At 38.2% G+C, this 17,625-nt stretch overlaps 1 protein-coding gene across 1 annotated transcript in view; it reads left to right on the top strand.

Moving 5' to 3' along the window:
* The window catches only part of FBXL17 (F-box and leucine rich repeat protein 17), a 310,951-nt gene that overhangs the window by 102,906 nt on the left and 190,420 nt on the right, over window positions 1-17,625 (top strand). The gene's annotated exons all lie outside the window — the stretch shown is intronic.

Genomic DNA, 17,625 nt, shown 5'->3' with positions numbered 1-17,625 from the left:
AGTAAATGCACACAGATAATGTGTAGTTACATTTCAGATCAGATGAAAAGCAAAAAAATAGTGAGAATTTAGAAAGTGGAAATTTCCTTTTAAAATAAGAACAGAGCAAAGCTGTTACCTCAAGGTGCATGGGAAAGAACATTTGGAATTGCTTTTAACAGATTGATTTACTATAACTGGTGCTTTAAACAAAGGGAAAGAGACGCTTCTAGCAGAGGGGAGTTCTAAAACATATAAAAACATTAACTTTCATATAAACCAGAAGGATGTGTTTTAGCAATTGTATTTGTTCCAAATGGTTTCAGTTTTGTTTTTTTTTATCATACTGTCTTTCAAGGTCTTCTGAAGTCTTTAAGAATGTACTAAAGTGTAAATGAGCTTAGAGTTTGGTAAAAGTATAATATTCCTAAAAGACTAATATTGAAATATGTTGAATAGGAAGTACCATTGAACTTTTACTGTAAGTCCTTTTAGCCTTTAAGGCTCTTTTTCGTTTTGTAGGTTTAGGTCGGACCCTTAGTATAACTTCACTGGTTTTGAAAACATTCAGTTGCCTCAGATCTTTCTGTCTATAGGGCCTTGTTTGCATATGCAGAATAAGACTACTGTAATGGATTAGAATAAGTCAGAAAAAATATTAAGAAGAAAAATGTAAATTTAAAGGGCAGGCACTTTTCAGGTTTTAGCTAAAGTACTTGGAAACTGTATACCTTTCTGCAGGAAGGTTTTGGGTAGGGTAGTCTGCTAAGTATCATCCAAACTGATATCAAACTGTTCTTGAAATTACTAAAATTGCTACAATAAGAAATATATATTTTAATTATATGGATAGGACTCTAAAACTTCATGTTGAATATTGTTAATATTATGAAGCTTAACAAGAAAATGAAACACTTTGCAGCAGTGACAGAAAACCTACTGTTACATGTTAACGTTTAGATCATTAACTTTTGTTCTGTTGTTCTTTCCATTTTCTGTTTGTTTCTGATCATAACTGTCAGTACTTTTTCAACATGTGACTGCTAACTAAAACAACTACAAATTTCAGTGTAGCTATTTAAATTAGCTTCTAGCTAAAAGGAAACAAAGAATTTAGAAAATAATTAAGGCATTTGTTAAGTCTTGTTCATAGGCATTCATTTGGCAATTCTAGAATTTTTCCTATTTTACAAGTAAGACGAAGCTCCAGATACCAGTCTTAACTGAATAAAGTCATTTCCCCTACTAATTACTGAATTAAGAATTGTTGAAAATTATATAAAAGGAATGCGGTAAACAATTGGGCTTTAATCAAGTCGGAGGGAATGTGAAAGGAGATTCTACATCTTTGTATCTTTGAGTAAACTTTGTTTATCGTTATTTCCAACACATATAAGAGAGCAGTAGTCTAATGTTTTACCTGACTCTTGGTTTTAAAATAGAGAGATCAGTTCCACACCCCCATGCCCCTGTTATCAAGCTTGCTTACTTGCGAGAAGCCATAAGGCTTCCAGATTTTTTTCAAACTCGGCAAGATGCTTTTTAGTTCTCTCTAGAATGACTGGGGGTTGGGGTTTGTGTCTTTTATTTAAAGCCTTGCAAAACTGTTTTTCTCCATTCCTTTGTTTGTAAGCAAGGATGAAAGAAAACCAGAAAGTTCTCAAAAATACTGATACAGCTTAAAGATGTATCTATTAATTATCTCTTAAAGGTAGTTGATTATTGGTAGATTTTTACAGCAGATGTAATCACTATTTGTAAAACTTTATTTTAGATTTCTGTCATAGTTTAGCCCCACTGAGGACCAAGCTATGCAGTCTCCCTCTGCCTTCCCTCACCCTCCGAGGGAATAGGGAGAAAAAATGTAACAAAAAGGCTGGAGGTTTGAGGTAAGGACAGGGAGAGGTCCTTAAAGTTACCGTTAAGAGCAAGACAGACTCGACTTGGGGAAAACTATTCATTTATTACTAAAATCAAAGTAGGATAATGAGAAAAAGAACAAAATAACATTTCCCTACCCCTCCCTCTTCCCAGGCTTTACATTATCTCTGCCATCTTCCCCTCTACGAGCGGCACAGGGGGGAATAGGGAATGGGGGTTACAGTTAGTTCATCACACGTCACTTTATGCTGCTGCTTCTCCTCAGGGGAAGAACTCCTCACATTCCTCCCCTGCTCCAGCGTAGGGTCTCTCCCGCGGGATGCAGTCCTTTGTGAAACTGCTCCAGCATGGGTCGTTTTACCATGGGGTGCAGTCCCTCCAGAGTGGCTGCCCCAGCACAGGCCCTCCACGGGCCACAGCCTTCTTCTGCCTGCCCCAGCGTGGGGTCCACCACAGGCTGCAGGTGGATCTCTGCTCCTGCGTGGGCCTCCATGGGCTGCAGGGGCACAGCCGGCCTCACCATGGGCTGCACCTTGGGCTGCAGGGGAATCTCTGCCGGGAGCAGCATCACTGCTCCCCCTGCTTCTTCACTGACCTTGGCGTCTGCAGCCGTTCCTCTCACAATAAATTCTTGTGAGAACCAGCTCAGGCAGACGCCTCTCAGGTTCTCCTCACATCTCCTCTCCACTTCTTCCAGCCAGGTCGGGCTGATTCGGGCCCAGTCGACCGCCCAGCAGGAGGCCAGAGGGTGAGGCCTGCAAGGCCCACAAGGCTCGCGCCTCCCCCTCTCTGCCACTGCTCAACTTCTTCACATCTTCTCTCCCTTTTTTTTTCTTTTTTTTTTTTTTTTTCCTGTTTTCCCCTTCTTAAATATGTTATGGCAGAGGCATTATCAAGGAACATTCTGTCACCAATTGGCTCAGCCTTGGCCAGCAGCGGGTCTGCCCTAGGCCCAGCTGAGTCCACCGGACAAGGAGGAAACTTCTAGCAGCTTCTTGCAGAAGCTACCACTGTAGCCCGCCCTCACTAAACAAAACCAGCACAATTTCTTTATTGTTTCCAGAAATCCATAAAAATTTTTTCCATAAGCAAGGCTCTGGCTCTGGAACATTTACAGTGCTCTCTTGCTTGTGGCACAGTGTTATAGCTCTGCATGGTGGCATTCGCTAAGATTTTTGGTGCTGTATTTCTTTTGCACATGCAGGAATTAACAAGAACTATTATTTCTCTGTTTTGGTTAAAGCTATTTTTGTTTTTAACTAGTATATAATTAGTATATATCTAAAAGGCTTGTGTAGGGCAGTAAAAAAGAATTAGTTGCCTAAGGCAAAAAATATATTCAGTATGTTCAGTTGAGAAACTCTTGACACTAGTTTTAAAATAACAGGAAAACGGGTCTCTTGTAATGAGTGGTAAAAGTCTCTAAAAGTTGAGAGTTAAGCAAGATCCAAAAAAGACCTATTAAAGTAATCTAACATAATGATGTCTTCTCTTACAGCTCCCTCAAAAGCTTAATGTACTGTTTATCATGTTGGTTAAATGTATTATAGAAACAGTCCTACTGATACTTTGAAATATGAACAAAGCTGAACTTGCAAATTTTTTTAGAGTGCATCATGAGTAGATTATCTCAGGTCTTTGCAATTGGTGGTAACTTCAAAGTGATATGGTTGTTTAAGTCAAGCTTCAAGTAGTCTTAGTGGTCATTGCATTTGTTCTTTTGAATTTCAATTGATACAATAAAAATAGTGACATCTGGAAACAAACCTCATGGGAGATTCAGAAAAATGTAGTATGACATACTGGCAAAGTTTTCAGGGTTGTGTGAGTTTTCTGGTAATTTGAGGAACATCTGTTATGTATTATATCCATAAATGATCAAGGAGAAAGCAGCAGTTATTCTAACATTTATTTTTTTTTTGTGAATCATGTCACTGTGGACTTCTGTATTACATAATCCATCTAGAGATAGAATTTTAAAGCTGTATAGTGAGTATTTCTGCTTGCTTACGTCATCCTTCTTACTAAAACAGTCTCTTAGTAATATTTGTATAGGGCATGTTTGCCAGCCCATGTTGTATCTATGGTTCTTCAATTAAACATCGTGGTGCAGGGAATAGTGTAGATAAGGTAATGAACTTTATCTAGAATTACGGTGAGATTTTTTGGTGCCGTAACACTGCCCGTCATCTGGGATAATAACAAAATTAATTATTAGTTTTGCAGTACAATAATTATTCACAGTACAATAATTTCCCAGCCCTTTGAGAACTTCGATTCTTCCTCTGTAGGTGGTGCCAAGTATGAACACTTGTATTCACAAATTCAGAGACATCTTGTAGTAATGTCTCAAGAGAGCTGTATTTTTTCACATAATTTATCACACACTGATTGTAGGTGACTTTGTTAGCAGGTGCTGACATTTGCAGAGCATCTGGAGGTTACTGAGAGTAAGCTATAGTTGTGACTTGGAGGTAGATACGCAGAATCTGCACAGCACAATAAAAGAGTGAGTAATGTTGGTTAATGACCTTGTAGTGGTATCGCTTACCACCGTCAGACTTCTGATTAGTGATGTGGGGGAAGATAAGCGTGATGTGCGCTTCCCTGAGCTTTCAGCACAGATGGGAAACCTGAATTTTGTCTAGTTATACCAGTTCTGAGAAGACGGCTGTCCTTCTGTAGTGCTTTCATTAAATATCACTGTGGATAAACCAGAGTAAATGCTGTAGTGGGACAGTCTCTCCATACTGTAATGGTTAAGACTTGGTGAGGATGCTGCTTGGAGTCCAAGATGGAGGAACTTGGAAGTACAGACTTTTGACAAGGGTAGTAGTCAGGAAGTCAAGATATGGGAGAAATTCAGAGGAAACATGGTAAATAGTTGTAAGGCAGATGATAAGCATGAAAACCAAAGTGTTTGTGCAGCAGCTTAGTCAGGAGAAAGAAGCATTTTCTCCTGTAAAGAGATTCCATCTGCTTTATTTTGCTGGGTCACTAATACAGCGTCTTTTTCTCAGGATTGGGTGTCATACTTGTTCGCATAGAGCATATGGGGCTTTCTACATTGTTACTTAGTGGAGTAAATTGTTAATGTTGTCTTCCATATGCTAGAGAAGTGTTCAAAAAATTTGTGTTGATTGCCTACCGTGAGTTCATGTGAACCTGTGTAATTAGACTTGGGTGCATCTGCTGTGATCTGGATGTGTTGTGGGCAGAGGATACAATGCTGAAGGTGGTCTCAGCAAGTGATTAGCTCACTAGGTTTCATTCCGGAGCTGCTGGTGTATGTGAATGCCCCAACATTTCATTAGCAGAGAGGAACATTAAAGTAGTAGCTCAGTTCTTACAGTATATTTTTAATAAAATGCAGGATTAGTAGATGCTAGAATTACTTTCAAGAAAAACAATAAAATGAATATTCTCTTCCTGAATGTATCTGTGTCTGCATATTTGATGTAGAAATTCTTTTAATAAATATACTTCTAAACTAAAAATGTATAAAGCTTTCAGCTTGCCTGTATTTTTGCGCAGGCGAAAATGATGGTTTTATCTGTGGTGACTACAAATGCTAGTATAACATCTTAGTATTCATCCCTTTTGGCCTGACTGAAGTGGAAATATGCTTCAGGAGCACTGATAGTTATTCCTGTCATTTTGTATAATCTAAACTTGGGGATATAGTAAAGCCTTCCAGAAAAGTAACTGTGCTTTTATGTTATATTTGTCATGAATCATTCCAGATGAATACTAGCATTTGTTAATTCTAATTTAATTTCATGTTTTCAATGTTATCTGAAATATGATACTTGGATTCTCTGCATATTTAGCAAGTGTTTAGTCAGCTACATTAAAAACTTAAACTCCATTAGAAGTTAAATAACGTAACACAAATTAATTTTACTTTAAAAATTATTCTTTTGAATGTCATACTTTTAAATTAAATTTGTAAGGAAATGTCTTCACCCTACAGGTGTGTTTTGTAAAATGTTTTGAAGCTCTCAGATTTTTTAAAATTTCAAAATAAAGCATAGAAGTTGGACAAAGAAAAATAACTAGCATGCTTTGGTAAATTTCCTGCTTTAAATTCTGGATGCTTTCTTTTTTTTTCTTCTTTTTTTTTTTAAGTGATTATGAAAAAATATATGAAAAAATAATCCTTTGTGCTTAGTCCAGAGTAGAGGGCTGACCTTTGGTAGCTGCCAGATGCCTACCTAGCTGTTCTGTCACTCCTCCCCTGCCAACAGAACAGGAGGAGCAAATAAGATGGAAAAGCTTGTGGGTCAGGATAAAGACAGGGACATCACTCACCAGTTACTGTCATGGGCAAAACAGACTTGACTTGGGGCAGATTAATTTATTGCCCGTTACAAATAAAGTAGGATGGTAAAGGAAAAAAGGGGCAAAAATAAACCACCTCCCTCCCCACCTCCTTCTTCCCAGGCTCAACTTCAACCCTTCATTCCCCACTCATCTACCTCCTCCCCCTGAAGCAGTGCAGGGCAGTGGGGAACAGGGGTTGCGGTCAGTTCGTAAGACTTCATCTCTGCCACTCCCTCCTCACTTTTCCTCTGCTACAGCATGGGCTCTTGTGCTGGGTTTATGTGCCAAGGTTTTGGGAGTGGAGCAGGCTCCTGGCAGGAACTTTGGCCTGTGGAGAGGAGCAGGTTTTCCGGCAGGACTCTGACCCTAGGAAGAACCCACGCTGGAACAGTCTGTTCCTAAAGAACTGTACCCTGTGGAAAGGACCCACGCTGGAGACATTCTTGAAGAACTGCAGCCTGTGGGAAGGACGCATTGGAGAAGGCTGTGAAAACTATCTCCTGTGGGAGGGACCCCATGCTGGAGTGGGGGAAGAAAGTGATAAGGAACGAGCAACAGAGACGAAGTGTTATGTTAATCTCCCATTCCTCATTGCCCTGCGCCCTTTCAGAGGAGAAGATAAAGGAGCTGGGAGTGAAGTTGGGCCTAGGAGAAAGGTGGAGGTGTGAGGTGTTTTAAAATTTGTTCTTATTTCTCATTATCCTGCTTTTTTAAGTTGACAATAAATTAAATCAGTTTCTCCAACCCAAGCGTGTTTTCCCTCTGATGGTAATTGGTGAGTGTCTATCTTCCTGTCCTTATCTCGACCCATGAACCTTTTTAATCATATTTTCTCCCTCTGTCCTTCTGAGGGGGGGGAGTAAGAGAGAAACTTGCTGGGCACCTGGCAGCTAGCCAAAGTTAACTCACCGCAGCTCTCCATGGGCTGCTATCCTTCAGGTATGAGTCTTTCCCATGGGCTACAGTTCTTAAAGAACTACCCCAACGTGGGTCCCTTCCATGGTGTACACTCCATAAGGAGCAGACTGTTCCAAGCATGGGTCCCCCACAGGCTACAGTTTCTGCCAGAAAATATGCTGCTGCATGGGCTTCTCTCCATGGACTGCAAATTCAGTTGCTCCAGCGTGGGGTCCTCCACAGACTGTAGTGTGGATATCTGCTCAAAAGTGATCCTCCGTGGGCTGCAGGGGCAGAACCTTCTTCACCAGAGTCTCCTACAGGGGCTGCAGGGGAATCTCTGCTCTGGCACCTGGAGCACCTCCTCCCACTCCTTCTCTGACCTTCTTCTCAGCCCTATCTGCAGGGCTATTTCTCTCACATTGTCCTTACTGCTTTCTCTCACACTCTGCTGTGCAGCGTTTTTTAATTTTCTTAAAAATGCTTTCCCAGAGGTGCCATCATCTTGGCTTGATATAACTCCACTAAAATGTTTTGTAGTAGTTTCTTTGACCTAAACGTGCAGAAAACAAAGAGTAAAACACTATTGTGTCTGATAGCTATCTCTACTACTTACATTTTTTCCATAAATAACTCCAGTCTTCTTCTTGTCATATGTTAGGCTAGTGTAACAGCCAAACACGCAACTAGCCACTCATTCCCTTCTTAGCAGGACCAGAGAGTTAATAGTCTTTTTAGCATCTAGTTTTACGCCCTGAACCCACTTTATAAAGGCTTCTGAGAACAGTTTCTTTGGCATTGTTATCAAATAAATTATATTTTACAAACACTTGGTTGGAACAGATCTTTCTTATACTGTCTCAGTTTAACCAATGTTAAAAATCAGAATGGATTTTTTGTAGTTAAGTGCAACTGTCCATTTATTGAGATTTTAGACTCCTAATTCTACTTCTCTCTAAGATGGGTATTAAAATAATTAAGTTTTTTAGGAATCATTTTCTGGTGGAAATGGATGTTATCAGAAAAAGTAAAACTTTCAAGCTGTTGTCATGATTTGCCACCCTTTTCTCTTTCTTTCCTTATCTTTCATACTTGAAAAGTGGGGAAAATAGTCCACTGTTGTCACACTGCTGAAATGAGTGATAAATGAAGCTCTGTAAATAGTGAAAATATGAGGAGGATGATTAAGTCTGACAATTCTAATGTAAAAAAACTTGAGATGATAAATATCTCCTGTGATTAGTTATTAATTTAGTGCAAGAGACTAGCATCAGCCTAAACTATTTTATGAGTTGTGGCATAAAAAAAAATTTGGAAGATAACTATGTGCTTGTTAACCCAAAGGAGAAATTGCTTGGACTTGATCGCCAATAATCAAAAATGGCAGACTTGACACAAATGTGGCTTGCCTATTTTCTGTATGACATTCCTTACAGAAATTAAGGAAGTGCAATGTTCCCTGAAGGCATGGAAATGACAGTGTGTTACAAATCTGAGTCCTTAGTGCGTCATCAAAATGGAAATGTTTTATGTATATATCATTTCTGTACCTATAAAATACTTCAGTGTTATAATTTGAAGTAGTACAGAAAAACAAAAAAAAATCCAGTATACTAATGCGCAGAAAAGAGGATGTAGTCCTTATTGCGATTACCATTGCATTCTGAGGTTACAACCTATAATTCACTATGCAGTCAGGACAGGCACAGTACTTGAGAAAACGAGGGGAGAAGGGATGGCTGTCTTAATGATTTTCTGCACTGTCTGTATTGTTTAGAGTCTGTCAGTATACCCATTATAAATATCATTTGAAAGGAGCATAACCATCTTCTGAATTTGCTTTAGGCTGTTCCTTGCTGAATGGGTTATAGACTCAAAATAATTTTGCAATTGTTTTGTAGGTTTTCGTGGTTTTTTTTTTTTTGTATGTAGGTGAACATAAGGCCCATATTACTGGTGGGATCATGCCATCATATAAACAGGAAATGTGCCAGATGCTGCATGTTAATTGCTTTCAGTCCTAATCAAGTTAACTCAACGATCCCTCCGTTGTCTCTTGTTAAAACCAAAGAAGGCTCGTGTATGCTGACTTTTCTATGATGTTAAATGTAGTTATTTTTAGGTGTTCAGAATTCAAGATCAACCAGTAAGTACTGACTTGTAAAGGAGATGAAAAATTAATATGCTTTTGAGACGTTGTAAGCTTGAAGAGGAAGATGGTGGTGAAATCAAAGTTGAGCTGACAGAATGAATTACTAGGTAGTTCTGGAATTGCCAATAATAATGTAATGGGGAAAAAACAGCAGTAACTTAAAGTGAAAGTGTTGATCATGGTGATGCTTGTAGGGTATAGGCAGTGGACAACAAGTGAAAGACACAAAGAAAACAAAAATTGAAAAGGCTAAACAGTGATTTATGTTTGGATTGGAGTCTCATTGACTTCTCTGCATACCCTGTGATCATGATCTACTGATTTTCAGAACCATGGTGAAGTGGTCTGAGAATTCCTTCAGTCCATGCATCTAGTTTTTAATCTCATGGAGTGAGGAAGAAACTGGTATATACCCAGTTGTGTATGCCGGAAGGGCGCTGGGACTCAGCCAGCTTGTACAGCTAACCTTTGGAGGGGCAGAGTGTTTCCAGGCCTCACAATTCTGATACACACAGAGAATGCTTACTCATTAAATACTGCCCAAACTTTTCACTGGCAACCATTTTTATCATCTGTAGAGCATTCTCTGGTATTATGCCACCACACCTAGAGTACTACCTTCATTTCTGGGCTCCCCAGTACAAGAAAGACATGAACATGCTGGAGAGAGTCCTGCAAAGGCCCACAGATATGATGAAGGGATTGGAGCAGCTCTTCTAAAAGGAAACCCTGAGAGAGCTGGGGCTGTTCAGCATGGAGAACAGACAGCTCGGTGGGATCTCTGATTCTGTGATCTGATCAGTGTACATAAATATCTGGAGGGAGGGTGCAAAGAAGACATAGCCAGGCTCTTTTCAGTGGTGCCCAGTGGCAGGACCAGAGGCAACAGGCACAAACTGAAACACAGAAAGTTGCTCCTGAACATGAGGAAACACTTTTTTCCCTCTGAAGTTGACCGAGCACCGGCACAGGTTGCCCAGAGAGGCTGTGGAGTCTCCATCCTTGGAGACAAGGGCTCTAGGTGACCTTGCTTGAGCTGGGGGGTTGGACCAGATGACCTCCAGAGGTTCCTGCCAACCTCATCCATTCTGTGATTCTTGTACTAACACTTGCTGTTAGAGTTATAGTTTGTGTTTTGAGTGTTCAGTAAAGAAAACTGGAGGTAGAATAAACAAGCTTCACCATAGCAGCCATCTTCCTTGCTGACTCACAGTTCTTCAAGGTTTGTCATAATGTGTTTGGACAGACCATTATCTCCTGATTCTGGAAAATGTACTGGCCAAGCAGGACCTAAAGAAGATCCTCAGTGAATGTAAGACATATTGACATCATTGTCATTAATGTTGTTGCTTTTAGTGAATAATTTCTAGAGAAAGATTTGGTTTCTGCTCTCATTCTTTCCTCATCTCCTCCAATACCAATTACCTCTTCCTACTTTATCTTATTTCTTGTCTTTTCTTTTCCTCCCCTTCAGATCTGTCTAAAAAGAGTCCAATTTATGTAGCCAACTGCATTTAACAGGTGATTGTGAGCCAATTGTAGTGGGATATTTAAGAAAAATGCCAAAAGTTGTGCACTGGAACAGATTTGCCAGAACTGTTGTCTGCTACTGTTGCAGCATGATTGAAGGCATTGTTTCAAAAGACAGACATCTATATGTGATGTCATCCCTCCCTCCCTACTCCCCCCTGCAATGCTTTCCTACTTTTTCTTTTTTAAAAAAAAAAAAAAGAAAAAGAATAAGGTAAACTAGGATCTTAGTACCATCATCAGTGCCTAATCTTAAGAAGTCTTGGGTTTTGTGAACAAAAAAGGACAGCTAATACAATCTTATATGACCTAAAAGACAGCTGGAAAAGCAGTTTATTTATAAGTTATCCATTTCTAAAGCGGTAGAGTTAAAATAAAGCTAGTTTACAAGTACTTAGTACTTTGTATTTCAGATTTTCGTATTTTTCCTCAATGAGTTTGACACATTTTTAAAAGTGGTTATTGCCACTATTACAGCAGTAGTTCTGTTTCCATTGTGAAAAGAGATCATTTTAACTCTTGAGATGCTGCAGCTGGCTGGATTTGCCAAGACCTGCCATCTTGTTATGTAAAAGTTTCTTATTCTCTTTTGTTCACCTTTAAGGGTGCGTCTTCGCAGACAGAAATGACAAGTCATTAATGATTAGTGCTTTAATTCCATTCCTGTGAAGAGAACGAATGTACTTTTAAATGAATGCCCTATAGAAATCAGTAAAACAACAAGCCATACAAGATACGTCTGGCATCACGCAAAGAAATTTGAATGTTGAAATAGACCTTACACTCATTATCCGAGGTTAATGAAATTAAAGTTTTGGAAGAGTTTCTGATAAATTTTGATTTTTTTTTTCCTTTTATTTATCTTTAGTTATTTTTCTTTCAAAATGTGTGTATTTTAAAATATACAGGTACATATACCTATATAATATACCATATATTTAACAAAGAGAACTTTGAACATAGTATACTATGTTTTCTGAGTGGGTGCTAACAGATTTTTGCATTTCTGTAGACATGCTAAAGATGTTGATGAATGAATGAATGCTTCCTATTTAGGGAAGTCTGAGTCTAGGTCAGAGTTATATCTGTTTGTAAAATGTGAGTTACTACAAATCGTTTGCTTCAGGAGTAACGGATCAGATAGTAGTATTTTTTTAGTTGAAGCCACCCTATGTTGCAGTTTCAGACTTGTTGCAGCAAGAGTTAGGCATGCTAAACCCTTTGTGCCAAAGCCTGAGGCTGGATGCAGCATCTAAAAAGGCTTGTTGCAAGAAAGATGCAGTCACTTGCTGCTTGCAGACCCTGCCACATGCAGAGCAGAACAGAACCCAAAGGCTAATTTTGGTCATCCACCTATTATTAAACAAATAGGAATTTGTTTATAGAACTCATACTTTATACACTCAAAGATGTGTACAATGGATTATGTATTAATTGTTCTATTCTTCTCTGGTTCTTTCCTCCTACAAATTGCTATTAGCTAAACTTTATTAGGAGTTATTCAGTACTGCCAAAGCATGGTGCTAAAACTCCTTGAAAGTCCTTTTCAGTGCTACTGAAGTTGCACAGTTTATTTCAATCCAGAAAATCAAGCGTGAGTTGATTGTAAAAGGAAGGAAAAAAACCCCATACTGGATTGGAAGAATACTGAGATAAATTTTATTTTCACGATACTAACAGAAGACAAAAAGCCTTTTATAGTTCTCAATTAATTGTGCACTTGTTAAATAATATAAAATGCATTCATTCAGACATAGTTTCAGCATATTTATAAATAATACATTGATTGACCAGTATCTAACAAACGTAATTTTGTATGTTTTTTGTTACTGTGACTGAGAAGATATCTGTCTATGCAATTCAGAGTAAAATGCAGTCTTTAAGTATTTATTTCTTCATGAGAAGTTCTTCAGGTAAATTTCACTTGCAAAGTTTAGGTATCATTGCTTTGCATGCTGATCTTGGCAGATATCTATCAACAAGGCATACCAATGAGCTTATTAGACTGTACAGTGAATAAAACATTACTAAGCCTGTCGGATCACGTTCAAATATTCATGCAGTCTTTTCAGGTATTGAAAGTACTTTCCTACTTTGAATAAAAGTACTTAAAGCTGAAGGTCTTACCTTCAGAATTTCGTAGCTCTATTGTTTACAATCTGTGTATTTCTTTCGGCTAATAGTTTTCAGTGGTTTCTTTTTCTACAAATCCATATATAGTTGTTCTGGTTGTTTTTTAAAGTGATCTTTTAAATTCTGACATATGTAGGCTATATTGAGAGAATACCTTTCCTCACATATTTGATACAGGCAAGGTGTTTTGTTAAACTGTGGTCCCATTTCTGCTTTCAGACATATCAGTTAAGTGTTGGACACCTGAATTTGGCTTAGAAGGTTTGTGCCAACCTTTATTATTTCAGCAGGAGAAAAATAAAAAGTTTTCATCCATTCATTGTCTTCAGGCCTGGGATACCAGCAGAAATTTAAAATGATACTGCGCACCCCGGGGATAACCAAACAAGAAGGAAAATAGATTCTGTGCATCATAGTTGTGCTCAGTGGTCTCCATTTGGACTGTTTTTCTGCCGTTTCTGGTCTCTTTGTTAATGGCACTAGGAGCAGAATTGCTAATATTTGTTGTAGCTTGGAGCTGGGTGTAATGGACATTCCTGATTTTCCATAATAGCAGTAGTAGCTCAGAAATTTCAGGCAAAATAATGGGTTTTTTTAAAAAATAGCATTCAGAATTCAAAACAAGATAATTGAAATACAACTAAACCCAAGATTTTCTAGGAATATGTTTGTTTTTTCCAAACATTACTTGAAAACGAAGGCTTTTGCCTTTAGATAGATGCACTTCTTAAACTTCAGATCATCCCATTTGCAGTATCAATTAATCATTTTTACAAATAAAGTTTCATGAAATTTTCTGTAGCTCAGTGAATTGCAGTCTACATGAATTACATTTCAATGAATCAATATAATATATAAATATTCTTTAGGCAACTCATCAGAATAACCACTTCTGTACTCCCTCTTCTCCTTACCTGTAATGCTAAACAATTGTCTTAAACATGTGTTCTAAGTAAAAATATAAGTTCTTATTATGAGGAGATTCTTGTGTCGTTCTCTCCTAAAAATGTGTTTGGTCATTCTGCTTACTATATAATTTGTGAAACAAAAAGTACTTTGTCACTCTACTTGACAGATCTCATTTTCTTAGGTAAACATTGTTTTGAAAAAAAAAATCTTACCACAGTATAGAATTTGCTTTAAATGTTTAAAATCTTGAGGTCCAATTTTAAAATAAGCATTTCAGAAGAATTTTTGATACGACTTACACTTTCATTTTTGCCTATAACGTTGTTTTCATACATTGATTGCTTTCCTGTATAGTATATCATAGAATCATAGAATTGTTTGGGTTGGAAGAGACCTTCAAAAGTCCTGTAGTCCAACCCCCCTGCAGTGAGCAGGGACATCTCCAACCAGATCAGGTTGCTCAGAGCCCCATCCAATCTGGCCCCCCAGTGATCCCTGGGATGGGGCATCTGCCACCTCTCTGGGCAACCTCTTCCAGTGTTCCATCACCCTCATTGCAAAACATTTTTTCCTAATGTCTAACCTGAATCTACCTCCCTCTATTTTGAAGCCATTACCCCTTGTCCTATTGCAACAGGCCCTACTAAAGAGTTTCTCCCCTTCTTTCCTGTAGGCCCCCTTTAGGTACTGGAAGGCCGATATAAGGTCTCCCTGGAGCCTCCTCTTCTCCAGGTTGATCAACCCCAACTCTCTCAGTCTTTCCTCATAGGAGAGGTGCTCCAGTCCTCTCATCATCTTCGTGGACCTCCTCTGGACTCTCTCCATCTGGTTCATGTCCTTCTTATTTTGTGGGCTCCAGAACCAGATGTAGTACTCCAGGTGGAGTCTCACAAGAGCAGAGTAGAGGGGCAGAATCACCTCCCTTGACCTGCTGGCCACACAGGTGACCAACATCCTTTTGATGCAGCCAAGGATGCGGTTGGCTTTCTGGGCTGCGAGCACACGTTGCTGGCTCATGTTGAGCTTCACGTCCACCATCACACCTAAATCCTTCTCCTTAGGGCTGCTCTGAATCCATTCTCTGCCCAGCCTGTATTTGTGCTTGGGATTGCTAAGACCCACGTGCAGGACCTTGCATTTGGTCTGGTTGAACTTCATGAGGTTTGCACAGGCCCACCTCTCCAGCCTGTCAAGGTCCCTCTGGATGGCATCCCTCCCCTCCAGCGTGTCAATTGCACCACACAGCTTGGTGTCATCAGTTAACTTGCTGAGGGTGCACTCTATCCCACTGTCCGTGTCACTGACAAAGATGTTAAACAGGGCTGGGCCCAACACTGACCCCTGAGGAGTGCCACTCATCACTGGTCTCCACTTGGACATTGAGCTGCTGACCACCACTCTCTGAGTGCAGCCATCCAGCAAGTGGTCCATCTGTCAAACCCATGTCTCTCCAGTTTAGAGAGAAGGACGTTGTGTGGGACAGTGTCAGATGCTGTGCACAAGTCCAGGTAGATGGTATCAGTTGCTCATCCCTTGTCCACCAGTGCTGTAACCGCATCATAGAAGGCCATCAAATTATTCAGGCATGATCTGCTCTTAGTGAGGCTGTGCTGCTGTCACCAACCACATCTTTGCTTTCCATGTCCTTGGCACAGTTTCCAGTCTCAGTAGTATGTAGCTCAGTAGTCAATAGAGTTGAATATTCGCTGAATAACATTTGCAAAAATACATAATATTTACCCCTGATCTAAATGATCATTTAGTAATATATCTATGAATCTGAATACCTATGAGTTTTATGAAATAAATAAGATGAAGCAATGTGAAACTGATGATTGTTTTTAAAAAGTGGTACAAAAGTTAGAGTTTAAATTTTCACTGCTATATCCATTTTGTGCTAGTATACCAATGATAAAACATAGAAATTGTGGAGTTTTACTTATTTTTTTAAAAAATATGGATATATTAGTCTCTCCAAGGACTGTTCCAAGGATCTCAATACAATGAATGTACAAAATCATATTGGAACATCTAGTAATACAAAATGTGTACCTTTTAGAAATTAAAAGACTATGATGATTCTATGATTCTATGCTTTTTAAATAATGATTTGATTTTTGTTTTTACTTTTCTTTTTTTTTTTAAGTAGTTTTCCATAATTTTGCATTACAAATGTCTGTAAGTGAAAGATAGACTTCGTAAAAAAACTTTCCTGAAGCATTTTTTTTTGTATCGGCTGCCCGAATGGAAACTGCCAGGATAGAAATAATAACAAATGCCAGTTCTTTTTTTCTTCTCTCGATCTTGCCCTAGTCTCTGATAATTTAATTTACAAACTTATTAGAATGTTAATCACTGTTTATTCAGCTTTTATTGACTTTGATTCAGATTTGTTTGTTTACACATCTAACAATTACAGAATTTAGCCTTTCAGTTCTAGAAGTTTGTACTGAATTTCTGTGAATTTTTTTCCATTTATATAAATAACATACTGTGTAGGCTTTTGGGGATTTTTTATGTGCATAGATGTCTTTTGCAAGAGAGATAATTAGTGTGATTATAAAGCATAATTTGAAATGTAGGTGAACAATGGACTTCTTTGTGGTGACTTAGGACTTTTCAAACAAGTAACCTTGCTTGAAACAAGAATTAGATCAGGAATTAAACTATCTTGTGTTTGACAGGTGTAGTTCACTGGTGGTTTAGGTGATGATTTTTCAAGTAACATTTCCTTAGACCTTCTCAATGCATATTTTTTGCAGTCCTAGGTCCTAAGACAAGGACTTAAAAAATGAGGTTCCAGCTGAAATATGTCAGTGGATCTTCAGTTGACTTTCAGGAAATTATTTTATCACATTTCTCTTTTAAGCTTCATTTTACATAGATGCTTTAAATACTCAGAGGATAAAATAAAGAGTTGTAGAGCTGTCATTGTTTAGCCCCACTAAGGACAAAGCTACTCAGTCTCATTCACTCTCCTCACCCTCCGAGGGAATAGGGAGAGATAATATAACAAAAAGGCTCAAAGTTTGAGACAGGAACAGGGAGAGATCATTGAAGTTACCATTACAAGCAAAACAGACTATTAATTACTCTTGCAAAATACTTTCAGAATGGGAGACTTGCATATGATTTAAACCATTATTTTTACTCACACTCTGGAAATGCAGGTGATGTTTACAGTTTTTACCATAAAGTTTTCATCATCTGATGTAACATTTCAGTGTTTCCTGAAATTTCAAGACACTTTTTTTTTTTTTGCACTGAAATATGAAATACTCTGTAACATCCATATACATAAATATATATACATGAATAAATGTTATGCAGAATTGGTTCAGGAACTTCAAAGTGAATTTTTATACAGAATTTTCCTTAAAGACTGTATGTTTGAACATAAGAGGAGGAATTTTCCTGATAAATGTACCGTGTCAAGACTTTTAAAGTCATACATCAAGATCAAATAGTGTTCCAGAAGTATTAGATTAAAGCTAATAATATTGTATCATTAAATTTGCTTTATGAATTTATTCTCAGTCTTAGAAAATTTACATGATTTCCCCAAGCTCATACTAACATCACTTTTAAAAACAGAATGAAAATTCTAATTACACTTACACATTCTACAATAAATTAATTTCACTCTTTTTCCATATATACATTGCTAGTAGCTGTCCATGTCTATCTCATTAAGTAATCCCTTCCTAAAACAGGATACTCTGTAATTTCCCATTAACAATCATGGTGTTTTCGTTAATGATGTAGCGGGAAGATCAGACTATATTATTTTTTTTGTCATCTCACCTTTGACATCACACAGT

The sequence above is a fragment of the Chlamydotis macqueenii genome, chromosome Z, assembly GCF_036417535.1.
Source record: "Chlamydotis macqueenii isolate bChlMac1 chromosome Z, bChlMac1.mat, whole genome shotgun sequence".
In the NCBI taxonomy this organism is placed as follows: Eukaryota; Metazoa; Chordata; class Aves; order Otidiformes; family Otididae; genus Chlamydotis; species Chlamydotis macqueenii.
The sequence above is the reverse complement of the archived record's forward strand: the minus strand, read 5'-3'. Positions and strand labels throughout refer to the sequence as shown.